Here is an 18,463-nt window from a genome sequence, read left to right as displayed (position 1 = left end):
ACCAGTGAATTTACCAAAGTTAAAAACTCCATGGCAAGCTATGACTCCTGTACGTTGCCATTGGGGGTGTAAAATATTACATCCACCTTGAAAAACCATCCAGCAGTTTCTTATGAAGTTAAACATATGCCTATTTTGGAATTCTCTCCAGAATTTCTGCCGCTTGTTATTTACCCAAGAGAAATAAAACAGAATCCACAATAAAGATTTGTACATGAATGTTCAGAGGTGTTTTATTCATGATAGCCCAAAACTGTAAAAAACTAATATTATCAATAGGAGAATGGATAAGTAAATTGTAGTGTAGTCTTACAATGCAATACCATTCAACAATGAAAATGAATAGACACCTAGAGCCCGCAACAGCATGGATGAATCTCAAGAGCATTATGCTGAGTGAAAGAAACCACGTACAAATGTATACAAAAGTATATATATTGTACGACTCCATTTCTAAAACAGACAAAAGTAATCTATTACAATAGAAATCAGAACTGTGGTTGCCACTTGGGAGGGTAGAGGGTGGGACTTGACTGCAAAGGGGCATTAAAGAATTTTCTAGGATGATAGAAGTGATGGGAGGAAGGCGAGTGTATTCATTTGTCGAAACTCATTGACCTGCAAACTAAGATGTGCGCATCCCATGGCATGTGAATTAAAAAGAAAGAAAGGGGGCACCTGGGTGATGCAGTCGGTTAAGCATCCAACTCTTTTTTTTGTTTTGTTTTGTTTTTTAATTTTTTTATTGTTATGTTAATCACCATATATTACATCATTAGTTTTTGATGCAGTGTTCCATGATTCATTGTTTGTTCATAACACCCAGTGCACCATGCAAAACGTGCCCTCCTCAATACCCATCACCAGGCTAACCCATCCCCCCACCCCCCCCAACTCTTGATTTTAGCTCAGGTCATGATCTTAGAGTTGTGAGATCGAGCCCTGTTGCCTGGGTGTGGAGACTGCTTAAGATTCTGTCTCTCCCTCTGGGCCTCCTCCACCCACCGCCCCCAGCTCATGCACCTGCTCTCTCTCTTGAAAAAAAAAATAGAAAAAGAAAGAAAGGACTCTATTGCATGGTGACCACCAGAAATTCCACCAATTCCTAAATCACAAATTCAAACATCCTATACTGGGACTACGTTCTCCCTAACCTCATCAAGTTCTCCACCTTGATGCCCCACCACTTTTTCTGATTCCATCAGCTATTGTTTCTTTACTTCCCTCTATCCAGGATAAAGTCCACGGCCCATTAATATTATGGCTCCCTTGTAGATAACCTCAACTCTTTTGCCTCTTTTCCTTCTTTGCCATTTACCTGTTGGAGCTCAACCCTGCATAAAGCAAGCTGCTTTATTTGTTCCGTGCCTGCCTGCATGCAGCTGGGTGTTTCTGGGCAGAAGTCCCATCATTGAGTAGACTGATGTGCCTCTAGTTCTGTGATGCCAATCTTTTTTTTTTTTTTTTAATTCACATGGAGCCCTTAACATAAGTGACTCCATTTTTAAAAAGATTTTATTATTTTTTTAAAAAAATTTATATTTAAAATTCAATTACTTAACATATAATGTACTATTGGTTTCAGAGGTATGGGCCTGTGATTCATCAGTCTTACATAACACCCAATGCTCATTTCATCACGTGCCCTCCCCAATGTCCATCACCCAGTTACCCCCATCCCTCCACCCCCTCTGCCTCCAGCAACCCTTAGTTTGTTTCCTATGATTAAGATGTGATGACCAATCTTATTCTAAGCTCGTGATTTCCAACCTCACTGCTGAGATAAGCTTATTTTGCTCTCCTCGCAGAATATTCTCTAGTTTCTAGCTGCACTCATTCTATACTGTGTTCCTCTTCACTAGACACTGCCTTGTATTATTTTTTTTTTAAAACCCCAAACAGCGTATAATCCATGTCTCCCCACTACCAAATCCAAACACCTGGTGGCATTACCACCCCACTTTCCTTCTCTCCTGGGTCTGGAAGGAAGTGTCCACTTCTCTGCAGAGCCAGGCTCCCCACTGGCACTCTGGATCCCACCCTATTTTTGCCTTATCAGACCATTTGCTCTTTTGCTAAGGTTTCTGCCTTCACTCTCTTTAATCCTTCACTCTCTACTGGATCCATGCAGTAAACACTCCATCATTTGTATACCACCCTTGTTTTTCTAATCTCCTCCAGCTATTGGTACAACTCTCACTTCCCTATTTAGCTGCACTTCTAAGAGCTGCCTGCGTCACATCCTCACCTTTTATTTTTTTCTTCAGTGTATTCAATTTTGCTTCTGCCCCCTCCACTCCTTAGAAATTGATCTTGCTAGGTCACTTCATGTTGCCAAAGCCAGCGGTGATTTCTCCTTCCTACTTTTACCCAGACTTTCTGCGGCACTCTAGGATATTAACCACCACCTTCTTTCTTGAAATGCTATGCTTCTTCTCGTGGCTGACATGACACCATACTCCTTTGATTTTCCCCTAACTCCCTGCTCTTCTCAGACACCTTTGCCAACACCCCCATACTTCCTCCCCTGCCTGAATTCTAACACTTGAGTTCCTCAGGGAGCAGCAGTCCACGGCCCTCTTCTTCTCCCCTTAAATCCTCATCCCATGCATTCATATTTTACATGGAATGACCCTTAAATGATCATCTATAGCCCAGATCTTTCTTCTGGTCCCCAGACTCTTGTATTCAATGACTTATTTGGTGTTTCTAACTTGGATGGCTCACAGAAGTCTCAACATGAATATGTCCCAAAGCAAACAATTGATTTCCCCATTTCCACCTCTCCATCATTCTTCCACATTTGGGTAAACTGCATTGGGGTAGAACCAGCTCCATCTTTCCTGCTACCTTCTTCTTTTGCCTCCTCCCCCCAACACATATTCTAATTCATCACAAATTGATATGGATTTTATCTCTAAAACATCTTGAAATTATTACCGACATGTCCATAACCCTGTTCATACCTCTAACCCAAGCCACCACCACCTCTTGTGTGACTCCTGCCTAAACTTCGATTGGTCTTCCTGTTTCACCTCTTGCCCCCCATCAATCTGCTCCCCATGTAGCAGCCAGAATGACTAGATAAATAAGTATAGGGTAATGTCTCCCACTCACCCATAGACTGCCCCCCTCCATTGAAAACTATCAGTGGTGTATTTCACTTAAAACACAACCTAGGGAGCACCTGGGTGGCTCAGTCAGTTAAGTGTCTGCCTTTGGCCCAGGTCATGATCTCAGGGGTCCTGGGATCAAGTCCTGTATCTGGCTCCTTGCTCAGTGGGGAATCTGCTTATCCCTTTGCCTCTCCCCCTGCTTGTGTGCCCTGTCTCCTCCTTTCTCTCAAATAAATAAAAATCTTAAAAAACCACCCCCCCAAAACACAACCTAAAACCCTTCACATGGTCTCAGGATCCCACACGATGTAGCTTTCCTAGCCAACCTCCCCTTGAAATACTTTTCCACTTATTTACTCTACTGATTTCCCTCTTCGCATTAGTACCGAGAATAACCAGCTTCTTCCATGTCAGGGAGTTTGTACACGCCGTTCACTCTGCACGGACCATGCTTTCCGCCACACTTTGCCTGGCTACCTCTGAGTCAGTACATTCAGTTCCAACATCACTTCCTCGGCATGGCCTTCTGTCTGTCTTTCTGTCTCTTGACAGCCCAGTATTTTCTATTGTAACAGCCCAATTTGTAAATACGTTTTTATTTGTGTATTTGCTTAATGCCAGTTTTCTCTAAAAATGTTTAATATCCATGAAGGTAGAGACCAGGCCTGTTTTGTTCACCACTGTATCTCAGTAATTACAGTTCCTGACCCATAGTAGATACTCAATAAGTATTTTTTGAATGAATTTATTGTTTAATGTACTATAAATGATGATAATTTTTCCATCCCTGGGCTGGGATCAATTGTCTGTTTTTCTGTAACTATTCTGAATCCCCTAATCACTAATACAGGGGATGTATCATTCCCTCCAACAAAGTGCTAGTTTATAGCCCTCTGTATTTACATTTACCCTGCTACTAACGATGGATATTACTAATATGCACTAATATTCCATTCTCCTCCATGTTGATTTACAGGTAAGATTAGATTTTCCAATGTCTTGTGCTCCTCCGTGTGATAAGATTATTACACATCCCGACCCTTTAGCTTCCTCATCAGCTTCCTCATCGGACCTGTGGTGCCTCTCTATTTGAAGGATTCTATTTCTCTGATATCGGAGATAGGACACGGGACTCCCTTTGGCCTGAGTGGAAGGGAGGGGTGCCACTTTGGAGCAGAAACATTAGAGCCACTGCATCAATCCACAAACTCTCTTTTCCATCTTATCATGAGAATGGCAATTCTCCTGTAGGGGCTGCTCTTTAGCTTGGGTACCAGGGCCTTAGGTAACCAGGGAGCAGAGAGTAGCCTGTTATGGCCAAAAAAGGATGGTGTGGATGAGGTGGCTGGAAATGAGGCTGTCACATGAGCAAGAAATAAATTGCCTGTCAACTGTTGAGATTTTGGGGGTTGATTGTGGCTACAGTTTTACCCAACCTAAGCTGCCTCAGAGACTCACTTCCTTAAAGTTAGATGTGGCCAATGTGACAGCTTCAGCCAACAAAATGTGAGCAGGAGTGACATGTATCACTTCCAGCTTGCTCCTGTCTCTCCAGGCTTCCGAAGTCATGCCTTCGGGTCCAAATGCAGTGGAGCAATCACATATCAGGAACAAAATGTAAAGAAGATTAGATATTTATGACTGGCTAAAGAGAGAAATTGAGGTTGCCTGGGAGAAGATCTTCTGCACCTGATTCAAAGGCGCCTTGACTCTCATCCAAATCCTTACTGCTGCCTTTGCATTTTCTGGGATAGGACCCAACTTACAAGAAAGTCCTGGATGTCAGAGACCACATAGTACCATCTCTGGTTCCCCACCAGTGAGGTGAAGGAACTTTGTGTACGTACTGAGGCAGTCTGGCCCAAGACATGCTCCCAGGAGGAGTCACTGCTCTCTCCCTGTCTGCTGGTGGTAACTGGTGTGTCTCAGTGTGGGACTCAGGACCTTTCTCCTAGGAAATACCTAATTGATGTCACTGGTTTACTGATAGATGCCTGTGGCCAGAAGGTTCTTGGGAAAGTGGCTAAGATACCTTATAAAATACTGCCAAGCTCCAGTTTCTGCTTCAAGAAACATTTCCTGAATACCTGATCTCTTCCTGGCAATTGACATTAATTCCTTATAACCACCAGGTAAGGAAAATATTATCTCCATTAGGCAGATGGTGACTTTGGTTCAGAGAGCGTAGGGATTTTGCCCATGAGTGGAGAGTGTGTGTGGAGAGCCTGGGATTTGAACACAAATATTTGAATTCTATTATCTCTCTCCATCTGTCTCTGTCTTTGTCTCTCCGTCACTGAATGTGAGTGATGCTGCACATACCACTACTATTCTCTTAATAGTTCCTTCCCCAAATTTCATCCTAGAATCTCTTTCCTTGGAAGCTCTCCTTACTGGTCTGGTGTTAAAGGACATTTTTCAAACTCCTGGGAAGAGTTCCTATGTGATAAAAACTAGTTCTTAGAAATGTAATGGAAAAGACCAGGGGGCAAGCTTTGGGACTCAAAATAGCAAAAACCTTCTCTCCCTACTCCTGTTGGTTATTCTGGCACGAGCTGTGATGGGATTCACAGAGCTCCCAGCCCAGGACAGTCTTCTCAGGGATGCTTCAGATGCCTGAGGTATCACCTAGTGTCCATGTGAGCACAGTAAGCTGCTCCAGAGAAGGCCAGCTGTGGGACCTTTCTCCCCAGAATGCTTCCCAGAACTAATTGTGGTCTTCTCAAGTTGGAGAACACACCATAATTAGGGGGATATGCTGGGGCAGCCGCACTTACAGCTCAGACAGAGGCACCCACTGCTCCCACTTGCTGTCGCCAGGTCTATCCTGAAGTTGGTCTGCAGCTCTTAGAGGTGACCAATCGTCAGATGGTGGCTCTGCCAGGTGTTTCAGGGCCTGCAGTCACTCGGGCCTCCAGAAAGTTCCTGGTGGGAATTTGAATGGCCTGTCTGTGTTATGTGAAGCTTTGTTGCCGAACAATAAAGCTTCAGCAGCAAAGCTTCCTGTCCTTCTCCCCCATGCTTCCTTTCCTCTCCGTGGATGTTTGGTAGGACAGGGCTGGATCTCTAGGTCCTTGCCGAGGGAGAAGGCAGGTACTGGGCATGTGAAAACAGGTGCAAAGTTGGGCTCTTTAATTCAGGCCATGCCAATTACTGCTTCTTGGAGTTGATATCTGCTGCTTATACCTTGGAAAACTGGCCTTGCCAACAAGAGCTGGGCATTATCTTCTTCCTTTTTTTTTTTTTTTAAAGATTTTATTTATTTATTTGAGAGAAAGAATGAGAGAGAGAGAGCACATGAGAGGGGGGAGGGTCAGAGGGAGAAGCACACTCCCTGCTGAGCAGGGAGCCCAATGTGGGACTCAATCCCTGGACTCCAAGATCATGACCTGAGCCAAAGGCAGTCGCTTAACCAACTGAGCTACCCAGGTGCCTTTTTTTTTTTTTTAAGATTTTATTTATTTATTTGAGAGAAAGAATGAGAGAGATCGAGCACATGAGAGGGGGGAGGGTCAGAGGGAGACATTATCTTCTTCCTTATCCCATTCTACAAAGGCCAGTACAGCATCATGTCACTTCCTATGCAGAGTAAAAAGGAGGAAGAGCTTCCCCATCCATGTCCATGCAGAACGGGACTTGAGTGTGGGGGCATTTGCTTCCTGAGGGGGCATGGTGGGACCGGGGAGATTTTCTGGAGGGAAGAGGGGGTTGTGCTCCTGCACCCAGCAGAGTAGCTGAGTAGCTGCTCCTTTCCAGAAGAGAGGGGAGAGGAGATGGTCAGCTTTCCAGGGCTTTTTCTGGAGTGGGAGCAGATAAGCCCATGGTCTGACCCCTTCCTGCCGGAGCTGACCCACCTGGCTTGGTGCAGGTAGGCTGGCATCATGCCACTGGAAACCACAAGGCCACAGGGCTGGGTGGATGTGCCCAGCTCACCCTCCCTCTGCCCAGGGTTGGCTTTCTTTTGAGCAACTTCCTGGATTTTTTCTCATCCTCTGCCAGACCAGTTTTCCCATCTGTCTCTTTCTTAAGCTTACAGTCTTTATTCACCCATTTCTGGACCACTTCCATCCCTTTAGCAAACATTCCTTCCAAATCCCTTTTGAAATGTTCCTCATGAGAGAGCACTCAGCACTCACTGCTGGTTGGTGGCAGAGCACCAAACCGTGAGTGATTCCCATATGACCTGCAGTTTTCTGGAAAATCTTGCTTCACTTAAACCAGCCTTTTTGGTGATTGTGGTTTACTTATTCCCACTGTGTAATTTTCATTGTTGGTGGTTGCTGTTTTGTTTTACGGATGTGGAATGTTTCCGTCCTAACTCTTCCTTGTTTGTCCAAATCTGTTGTTGACCAGATCTCTGCCCTGGTCAGTTCCCAGGGTCTATACGATCTTCTCAGTCATGAGGACACATGGGTGCTCAAGTCGTAATCTCAGGGATCCAGGAGAGTAGAAGGAGCACTGACACTGACTCTGGAATCAGAGGCTGAGGTTCAAGTTTGAACTGCTGCTCGCTCAATCTCAGGTGAAAACAAAAGTGGGGCTTCATTTGAAAATGAAACTTCTTCAGTTGAAAATGGGGCTTATGATACCATGTACTTCTGAGGATACCACAAAGTGATGTATAAAAAAGAATCAAAACACTGTACAAACCATAGTGCACAATGACAATCGTGGTGAAAAGGAAGAAAAGAGAAGAGTAATGATACAAACAGGCGTGAGATCAAAATGACTTTCTGTCCTGGATAGTAGGGAAGCAGACTCAGGCAAACTATATGAGAAGAATGGGTGCCTTTCCTTTCGCCCTCCCCAGCTGAGTGGAGGTCACTGAGCAAATATTTATGGACCACTACCATGTGTCACAGGGGACACGAAAATAAATGAGATCATATCTCTGTGTTATAGGCCATGACAGAGGTAGGCATCCAATACAATGGAAACAGAGGAGGAAACAATGAATTGTCCTGGGTGTGGCTGTGAGTCTGAGGCTACCGGCCTGGAGGAACTGGTTGCCTCTCAGCTGAGCTTTAAAGGGTTCAGTCGGGGAAGGAATGGGGAAAGGAAGTTCTAGACTGAGCGTTGACCTGGGCAAAGGCACTGGGGTTTGGTGGTGAATTCAGGGAGCAGAGAGTAGCCTGTTATGGCCAAAAAAGGATGGTGTGGATGAGGTGGCTGGAAATGAGGCTGTGAGGTGAGCTGGGCCTACGTGGGACTTGACAGCACGTCCCAGGAGCAGAGGGGTGGCCATACCAGGAGCACAGCTCTCCTTTGGAGGGACAGGCCAGGGGAAATGGTGAGGCTGAGTCTTGAATATGAATTGGGAACCAATTTGGCAGGAACCTGGGTGTGTGGGGGCATGCTGTAAAGGGGAGTGACATAGGCTATGAGTGCTTGCTTTCCTTAGGCCCAAAGGACTTCTCAGCTAGTGTGGGGGGACAGAAGCACAAGGAGGTCAGAGCAGGGCCCTCGGAGGGGCAGGTCCAGGGATGGACCACCTCTCACCTGGCCTCAAGGTGGGGCCAAGATGAGCCATCTTTTATCTTTGGTGAGTTCTGCCATCAGAGTTACCAGGCGGAGTTTGTAGGAGCACCAGACCTTGTCAGCCAGAAACTTCTTGGTACCTCCATCCACTGATGGATCTTTTAAGGGAGTCTCAGGCTGACAACATATTTTGTAATGCTACAAAAACATTGTGAACATTTCAGAGGCTTGCTAAAGAGAGGATGATACAAGGATCGTTCCCAATGGGAAATACTAGCCCAAACAGTTACATATGAAAATGAAATAACATAAATTAGAGCACTTCCATCACCTGATAATATTTTCTTTTCCTTGGCTGCACTGATGCTAGGCAAGAAATGGGAGTGTCCTATAAGCAAGAGAAACCTTGCTAAGAGATGGGCAAGGTTCAGAGTACATAAATAAAAAGAGCCATTGCACACTTGGACAGGCTTTGTCTTTGGAAGGAAGGTTCAAAAAAAAAAAAAAAAAGTCCTAGCATTATCCCAAGAGCCATCAGAGCTGGGAGGGTCGTGGAATTTTACAGATGGGAAGGGATCTTGCGAAAAATGTCAGGGAGAGGAACGGATCCTGAGGCTGTCACCTAAGCTTCTCGTCTCCCACACTGGAACTCTTTCTGTGGTGTCATCTCAACTCAATGCTTGGTTGCCAAAATTCTCTAGACCAGTGGAGGGGGACCTCTGTCTGTTCATCATAACAAAGACATTGGGAGGCTTGCGAAATTTTGTCTAAGAAAAGATTTTACATATATGTGTATATACAATTTATATTTATATATACACAGACTTTTATATTTATATATTTTATGTATTTATGTATATATATTTGTGTATGTGTATATATATATATTTTGTGTGTGTGCGTGTGTGTGTGTGTGTGTGCATGCGTGTGTGCGTGCTAGGGGAGGGGACAAGTTGCCAAGCTCCGCTCACAGACCCACCAGGGAAGCACTTCTTATTTAGCTCTGGGCCAGGTGTTTCATGCATTTCCTGGTGTTGCTGCTTTGCTGGCACCATAGATGGGGCTATTGGGGCTGTATGATTCATTCACAAGATTCTTGTCTCCCCAGTTCCTACTTCCATGTGAGCTTCTCAGAATAATGGTGATGAGAAGATAGAAGTGAAGAATAGGGGACATTTAGTATAGAGAAAACACTGATAGTGATCAAGACTGCACAACTGCACATTCCAGGTCACTAAGGACTATGAACTGTTCTGGTCTGGCTACTCAGCTGGGGAGAGGAGGCAGCCAGGAATCGCAGGGATAAGATACCTGCTAAGAGACCAGGGAGCATCCATGAGGTAGCAGTGCTTGCCTTTGTCTGTTCTCCATCTTTGGAATTCTCTCCCAGCCTCCCTCCCTTTGGGTCTTCTGTCTTCCTTCTCATCTGCTTATGTCTAAGTCTATTACTTATAGACTTGGTAGCTTCCTGGAACACGAAGGGAAAGGTTTTAGCCCCCATACGGGACACCTCAGGTCCACAGGTTCTTTTTTTTTTTTTTTTTAAGGTTTTATTTATTTATTTGAGAGAGAGAGTAGCAGAGGGAGAAGCAGACTCACCGCTGAGCAGGGAGCCCGATGTGGGGCTCAATCCCAGGACCTGAGCTGACTGAGCCACCCAGGCGCCCCAGGCCCACAGGTTCTTAAGTCTATCAATACCTCTGGCTCTCCAGAGAGAAAAGGGGCCAAGTCCACCTGCTGGGTAGGCCTTGCAAGAGCGCTCCTGCCTTCACCCTTCTCTGCACGTCCCAGGCCTGCGGTCCTGCAGGGACCGGTGGCAGAAGTGCGCAAATTCCATTTCATCCACTCCTCCTGGCCGAGTGAGGCGGGGCCCTTTTCTAGGTCCCCAGGGAGTTCCATGTGTCAGATGGGTGACAGCTGAGATCGGATTCACTTCCCACAGTCTGGGTCTTCTCTCTCCCTATAACTTCATTACATTCTACATTTTATTTGGGATCACAGGATTTCCCAGGATGGTTGTACTCAGATACCTGATATCTGTGTGCTGGCTGATCTCGGTCCTCAGAGCACTTCATACGGCCCACGAGAGTGAAAACAGTTGTAAAGCCTCTCTGCATGTTTGTTCAGAAGACAGGCTTGAAGGGCTGGTGCAGGCACCAGCCTCAGCCCCAGGGACGCCGGACTCCCACTGCTTCATCCTCGGCTGCCCCCACGCTGATTCTCTCACCGCTGGTTCTTCCAGCAATGAAAGGAGTACTTTGTCAAGGAAGCAGTTTCTCCCTTGCCTCTGAGCCCTGGAAAGGGTAGAAGAATCATTCTGGGGAAGGTGTCACGTGGAAAGCCTCGTCTCTGCTCTCTATTGCTGTCAGAAGATTCTAGACTTAGAGGAACTTGGTTCAAATCCTGATTCCCCCTTACCAGACATGTGGGTTACTGACCCCCTCTGGGCCCAGACAGCTTCCTCACATAGAAAACAAGAAATTGTATCTATGTCAGAGGGGTGTTGTGGAAAGTACATGAGATCCATATAGAACGACTAGCCTAGGACATGACACATATTTGCGTCCTTGTAAATCTTTGTCCTCTTCAAAATGTCTATCCCCGTGGAAGTGATTTAGCCTTGGCCAGTAGACTAGCCTCAGGACTGGGGGCCTCCCATTGCAGCATTTATAGCAGGAGGCCTATATTCTCCTAAATGAGCTTTAAGTTGTTAAATCAGTAAGGAGAGGTGATGTCTTAATTTCCCCCAATTGTCACAAAATGCACGAAAACAAAGCTACCAGTATAAGCAGCCCCTGAAGCCCCTCAGGGAGAAGTGGTCAGTGTGCTGTGATACGGATGCAGCCCTCTAGCTCATGAGAGTCAAACCCAGGGCTTCAGGAAAACGACAAATGTTAGGTCCCAAAACTTGGGGATTACCTGTGGGTGGCTAAAATCGCAAATGTTAATCCTCCAGGGCAATGATCAGCTAGCTTCTGTGGCCCCAGAGAGAAGAGTAGGCGGCTTCCAGAAGTGTGATGCAGGAAAGGAAGCTGCCATCAGCAGAGGACAGCCTCGTCCAGGCAGGGACCTGACCGCAGTGAGGGATGCCTCCATGCAGAAGGTCAGTCCAGTTTCCACATCCTCTCCCTTAGCATCGGGAAGATGAACCTTTAGAGAACAAGCCTAAGGTGGCTAGCTTGCCTTCTGCCCCTGATTACTTTGGGGACTATGTTCCCTTTTTGGGTTGCATGCTTCAGGATATTAACAGCAGTTTAATCAGTGTTTTTTTTTTTTTTCTTCAGAAGAGGAGTTCCTTCCTTTTTAAAAGAGAAAGCAAATAAAAGCATTAGCAACACTATGTTCCTGGGGAGCATGCTGATTCAAGGACAAATTTAGAATGGGAACAGCAGGTGACCACCCCCGTAGATGCCTGCACCCTAAGTTGACTTTCCAGAGACTACTGTAATAAAACTGGGGTGGGGGCAGCCCGGGGAAGGCTGAAAGAAGCTCTCACGTTTTCATGTGATAACTACTTTGAAGATATCAATACATAAGTCTGAATTCTGCATCTCTGCCATGGGAAGTGGTGTTATTTAGGAGGGAAGGTAAGTTGTGGGCCTGCAATGCTGGCTCAGGGGGGTCCTGGGTTATCTATAAGGTACCATAAAGTGCCCTTTAAGCCCCTCTGACCCTATAGTTAATCAATGCCCGGTACGCTGCCTGGGTTATGGCAGAGTCCCATTAAAACTGATAAATGAATGGATACGTGACAACTGCCCAGTGTAGAAGTTGCTCTGAAGCCCATCCTTTGAAAACAGAGTGTGGGGATGGGGACACTTAAGGCTAAGGAGCCCATGATCCTTGGTGACATCATTTGCACGTGGAGCTTTGCAAGTGGACCAAGTCAGACATTCAAGCCATGCTTTCTTGTCTTTAATTAAAACCAGGTTCTGGTCTTGCTGTCATTCACTCATTTGTTCTTCATTCATCATTCAACAAATATTTTTTGAATAAATATTGTGTTTTGCACTGAAAAAAAAAAAACCAGGTAAACATCTCTGCCCTTGGGGAACTTACTGTGTTAGTGAATGTAAGACTAGGTGCTGTAATAGACAACCCCAGAAATCTCAGTGGGTAAGCACAATACAAATTTATTTCTTGTCTCTATCAAGTCACATAGACAATGTGGGGACCTAGAGCAGGCTGCCCCCAAAATGTACTACTTTGGCATTTTGATTATTTTGAATTAAAATTATTTAAGAAACAACTAGTACCAGAAGAATATCCTGACTGCACCCCTGACCTTGGTCTTTGACTTCAGGAAGGAAATAAATCATCCCTGTGACAGGTACCCTCCCTGTACCAACCCAGAGATAAAGAGACATCTTTGTCACCAGAGACAGAGAATTCCAGGCAAAGAAGGCTGTATAAACGAGCCTTGCTACTTTTACCAATTAACTACCCCGGCCAAATTCTGTTTAGAATTCCTGACCAACAGAAGCTCTTGAACATAAGTTTTCTCTGTCTTGTCAATTCCTCACAGATTTATGTTTCTTCGTTTAAAAAATATAAAAACTGCCTGACTTGGTCATTTCTTTGGGTCTCGGTTTTGTTATTGGGCCTCTGTGTGCACGTAATTAAATTTTGTTTTTCTTTTTCTCCTGTTTATCTGTCTCTTGTCAATTTAATTCTTAGACCATCTAGAAGCACTTCGAAGAGTAGGGGAAAAAATCTTCTTGCCCTAGTAGCTACAAGGGTGGGGAAGGGAGTGCTCAGATCACTGTGTTTTTTTTAAGCACTTGGGCTGACTGGAAGCTCTGGCATCTTCAATGTGTGGCTTCCAAGGTCACCCTGGGCATTGACATTAGTAATCAGACAGTGGGAGAGAGCGAACAGGAGCCTGGATATTATGAACCTCACATTCACCCACATTATATTCATTAGAACTCGGTCAGAGGGCTTCCTCACCTATAAGAAGGTGGGAAATGACGCTCTTGGCTGGGCAGTGACCTCTCTTCTCCAACTCTTCATTGGAGAAGGAGGGCATGAATATTTGGTTAAAGGGTAGACATGTCTGCCATACTTACATTCTACTGGAGAGAGAATGGGTGCTGCAATAAACATGGTAAGGGAGTATATTGTATATATTTCAGATGATAATATGAAAAAAAGTCAGGTGAGAGGCAGAGGGGGTGCAAACAAATTATGAAAATAATTTTCCTCAGTGGCTACTCGTTGGGCCATACTGTCTACAGAGCAAATGTGAGTTGATCCTTTGCATGAACCAGAAGTAAGGACTCTCCTTCCTGAATTGTGCTGGAGCACCTCAGATTGCAAAGAGAGACCTGATTTTGTGTCCAGACAGGCACACGTTGTCATCACCACAAATGTCTTCGGGGTTATAGAGTTTACTGAGTACAAAAAGACATTCTCAAAAAACATACTAGATGCAGACAGATAAAGTGAGTTTAAATTGCTTCTGGGCTTTCTCTATTCCTCGAACTCTTGTGTACCTGCAGTAACTGAACCAGGCTGAAATTCAGATGTTTTTAAAAGTTTTGACTCTGTGTCTCTTTTTCAATAATACCAGCTTCTTGGTTCTAGAAGGATCTACTTCCCAGATGTGTATAGAATATCAAGGCTTGATTTCCTCTATAGTAATAAAGGATTACTTGTTGCTGAGGAATACTAGTTGGTTACCTAATATCAATGATAGAAAGTTAGTTGGAAAGGAGCTGGTGGAGGAATTAAATGTTGCTAATAATATACGGAATAATGGGAGAAAGTTTTGTATTTGATGAGAGTCAGGGGGTATTATGCTAAGTGAAATAAGTCAGATTGAAAAAGACAAATACCATATGATTTCACTTGTATGGGGAACCTAAAAAACAAAAGAGATGAATAAAAAACAAAAATCAGAATGAGACCTAAAAATACAGAGAACTGACGGTTGCTGGAGGGGAGGGCAGTGGGGGGATGGGCAAAATGGGTGAAGGGGAGTGGGAGACACAGGTTTCTAGTTATGGACTGAATAAGTCATGGAGATGAAAGGGACAGTACAGGGAATAGAGTTAATGATTTTGTAATAGTGTTGTATGGTGACAGATGGGAGCAGCACTTGTGATGAACACAGCATAATATTTAGAGCTGTTGAATCACTATGCTGTACCCCTGAAAACAATGTAATATTCTGTGTCAGCTATACTAAAAAAAAATCTAATGAATCAAGAAAAAAAGTCATGCGCTTAGACATTTCTGAAAATTCAACTCTTTCCTTGCGTTGTGGGCTCAGTCCAGTAATTGTTTACTGATCTTTCTTGCAGACCTGGCGCTACGCTAGGCAGCAGCGATTTAGCAGTAAGCAGCCTTCTGCTCTGGATTCCAGGGCTCAGCATCCAGCCATGGAAGAAAGACACTTCACCAACCAGAGGCTGGATTTTAGCTGGACTGAGAAGGGCCATGAATGCCACACTGACAATCCTGGGTCTATGCTCCACAGTTAGTGAAGAACCATCAAAGAGATGATTTCTCTACTGGGGAGTGGGTAGGAGGCTGGTGTGCTGAGACTGTTGGCAAGTCAACCTCTTTGACCCTCATTTTCTTTGTCTAGAAAGGGAAGACAATAATGACTTCCCTGGCCATCTTGCAGGGCTGTTATAAGGATCAAATGAAATCATATTATGCTCTTCAGGTGCCAAGAACTATGATTAGGGCTGGGTAATAATCTAGATGTCTGGGAGAATGAGGGAAGACAGGTGCCACTGCGCAGTGATGCTCTGAGAACATAGCAAAATCTTTTATCCAGCATGGGCCTTTGTAGGAGGAAAACCAGGCTTAGTGAAAAAACAAAAAACGAAAACAAACTTAGTAGAAAAAAACAAACCCCAACAAAAAATGAGTAATGCAATATTTTTAAAGAAAGTGATTTTTTTTCTTTTCGAGTGAAGGTTATTTTAAGTGAGGAAAATGAACAAAAAATGCTGTAGGGTACAGGTAAAAATGCATATTCAGATGTAAAGCAAGGGAATGAGCCCGGCAGAGAGAGCAACACCAGGTTGGTTCGGAGCTGGCAGGAGACTTCTGTAGGCAGCTGGACCTCCCCAGACCTGCCAGGATCTCCCCAGACCTGCCAGGATCTCCCCAGACCTGCCAGGGCCTGCTGGAACCTGCCAGGACATGCACTGTGAGCCAGAGCACCTGCTCCAAAGCAGGGAATCCTGGACAGCTGTCGCCTGGCCCTGACCAGGCCTCCGTAGAACATTCCAAAAGTTCTCCTAAATTGTTGTTCTGATGTAGTTTTGGAATACAGGTGAGGTTCGGTGGGGTGAGGTCCAGAGCCAATGACCAAGAAAGAATTCTTGAGACATCTTCAGTGCAAAATGGTGGTATTATTAAACCACAGGGATAGGACCCTTGGGCAGAAAGAGCTGCTGCCCCAGGGTTAAGGGGTGACTGATTGGGATACTGGAGGCCTTGCCATTGCCAAGTTCAGGTTGTTTTTCTTTCTAGCAAGACTTTAACTTTAAGACAGTTGGGAGCTTCCAGGAAGAATGTCACACATATCCCACCCAGGAGTGTGGGGGTTGGGGGGGGGAAAGATTGCACCGTGTCAGCTTGTGCTTTGGCCTCAGCTAGCCTTCTGCTCCCTCATTACTTCCTGCTGGGAATGCTTGGCCCCAAGGGAGCTCACTGTTCAAGAAATTAGGACTCTGTCCTTTTCATTCTTAACTCTTGATTTCCTGCAATTGTCCCAGGAGGGAAGAAGCTTCTGTCGGGGAGGTCTCAGGGCTTATCCGGCTTTTCTGCAGATTTGAGACCTCACGCCAATACAGTGCCTATTACAAACCAAGGCATTCCTTAGGAAAAATGGGGTAAGTTAATGTAATGTAAGTTAGAGTTGCTCTAGCCCCAAACGCTGAAATCCCATTAATTCAGCCCAAATTTGAGAATTCATCTCAATATTGAAAGCATAAGCAGGAGGTCTTCAGCTTGGGGGAAAAATGCTTATTTTAGACTGTTCTTCTAATTTGTAACATTTTGAAAAATTACAGAGAAGGAAATGATCACCAATATTTTGCCAAATAATGAATAATCTTACGAAGTCAGCATTTTGCCAAATCTTAGTATTGCAGAAATAAGCTAGTTACCACAGTTGCCACAGAAATAATATCTGAACAACAAAAGCACTTATTAAATATTTATTTCACTTCTGGTTTTTTTTCAGTGCTCCACAATAACAGAGAGGAATTTCACCTCCAGATAAGAGAAAGAGGCTGAAGTTCGGATGTCTCTTTCATCCTTACCAGGCAGGATTCTTACAAAGTAGGCAGGCACCCCCATTTCGTACATGAGATTGAAGCCAAGAGAGTGATTTTTGCCAAAGGTCTCACAGAAGTGCTAGAGCTATTATTTAAGCCAAACTATCTAACCCCCAACCCCAAGCTCTTTCCTCAGTCCTCCCTCTTGACCTTGAGAGTTTCCTGGATCTTTGGCCAGAGTCGAGCCAAGAGAAAGCAGAGGGTTTGCAAAGCTGGGTGGGTCAGTGGATAGAGGAAAACCTCCCTACCACGGAGAAGTTAGTGTGGTCAGCGAGGACTGAGCTATTATGAAACACTGCCCAGAATCAGCCCCTCTGCTTCACCCCACCTCTTTCTTTCTTCTTCTTTTTAGAGCAGGGTTTCTCAATCTTGGCTCTGTTGACATCTTAAGACCAAATAATTCTTTGTGGTGGGGGGCTGTCCTGTGTATTGTGGGGTGCTTAGTAGCATCCCTGGCCTCTTATCTACTGGATGCCAGTAGCATCTCTCAGTCATGACCATGAAACGTATCGACATGGGGATGTCTCCTCTACTCAATCCCCCAGTTAAGAACCATTGTTTTACGGTGACCAGCCGTCCCAGTTTGCCCTGGACTGAGAGATTGGTCACAGTTTCAGTTCTACAAGCAGGATAGTTGGGGACCAAACAGGGATGCTTGGTCACCCTACAAGTGAGATCTCATCTCCTGCTTAAATAAAGCGTGTGGAAGGAGAGGGCATTGTGTTGATAATGTCCTGGCAGTCTGCAGTTTCCCTAAGCTGGTGCTACCCCCTCAGTACATCCACCGAAGACTCCTCTCGTCCCCCACGTAGCCTGCATGGGGCACAGGGGAGTGACTCACTACAGAGAGGCTGGCTGTTCCAGGACTACAGAAGACCAGAGGGAATGCTGGTGTGGGTGTGCATGTGTGTGTGAGCCGGGAGGCACAGTTGGGTGCTGACCACAGAGAGCTCATTGGCACCGCCCAGGTGGGCCATGTGCTTGTGCCCACCAGAAGGTAATGGATACCGGAGGGGGAAGGTTTGCAGCTCTGTGTCAACTTGGCCCAGGTCCTGTAAGGTGTGGGGCTTTTAATTTATTTGATATTTTGAAATATCCTTAATGACTTACTCTGATCACTTATCAGGGCCTTTTCCTGGGAGAAACAAGCAAAAGAAGAACCTCAGAAATGGTTTGTTAACAGGATAATTTTTGTTGTGCTGCTGAGAATACACTTGCAACAGTAATGAAGATTTTCGTTCTTGGCAAACTTACAACACACTCCTAAAACACATCATTTGTCTCTCTGCCTTCTGCTCTTGGTGCCAGTCGTAGGCCCATCCACAGGAAGAAAACGACTGAGCTCGCAGACGACACAGCCGAGGTCAGATGCCAGGTTTTGGTTCTGGGTCACTGGGCTCCATGGTTCGTGACCACTCTGTTCCTCCGGGCTGTGCAAGAATGAGTCCTCTGTTTAAGTGCTGAGTCCAGGCTGCAGTAAACCTGAATGGTAAAATGATCAGTGTAGAGGGGGAAGGTGTGACTCATTTCTGTCGCCATGGCTCTGACCGCGGCCCTTACTCCTTCTCT

The sequence above is a fragment of the Callorhinus ursinus genome, unplaced genomic scaffold, assembly GCF_003265705.2.
Source record: "Callorhinus ursinus isolate GAN/ISIS: 27379988/994484 unplaced genomic scaffold, GSC_fseal_2.0 scaffold10, whole genome shotgun sequence".
NCBI lineage: Eukaryota > Metazoa > Chordata > Mammalia > Carnivora > Otariidae > Callorhinus > Callorhinus ursinus.
Note: the sequence above shows the minus strand (reverse complement) of the source record.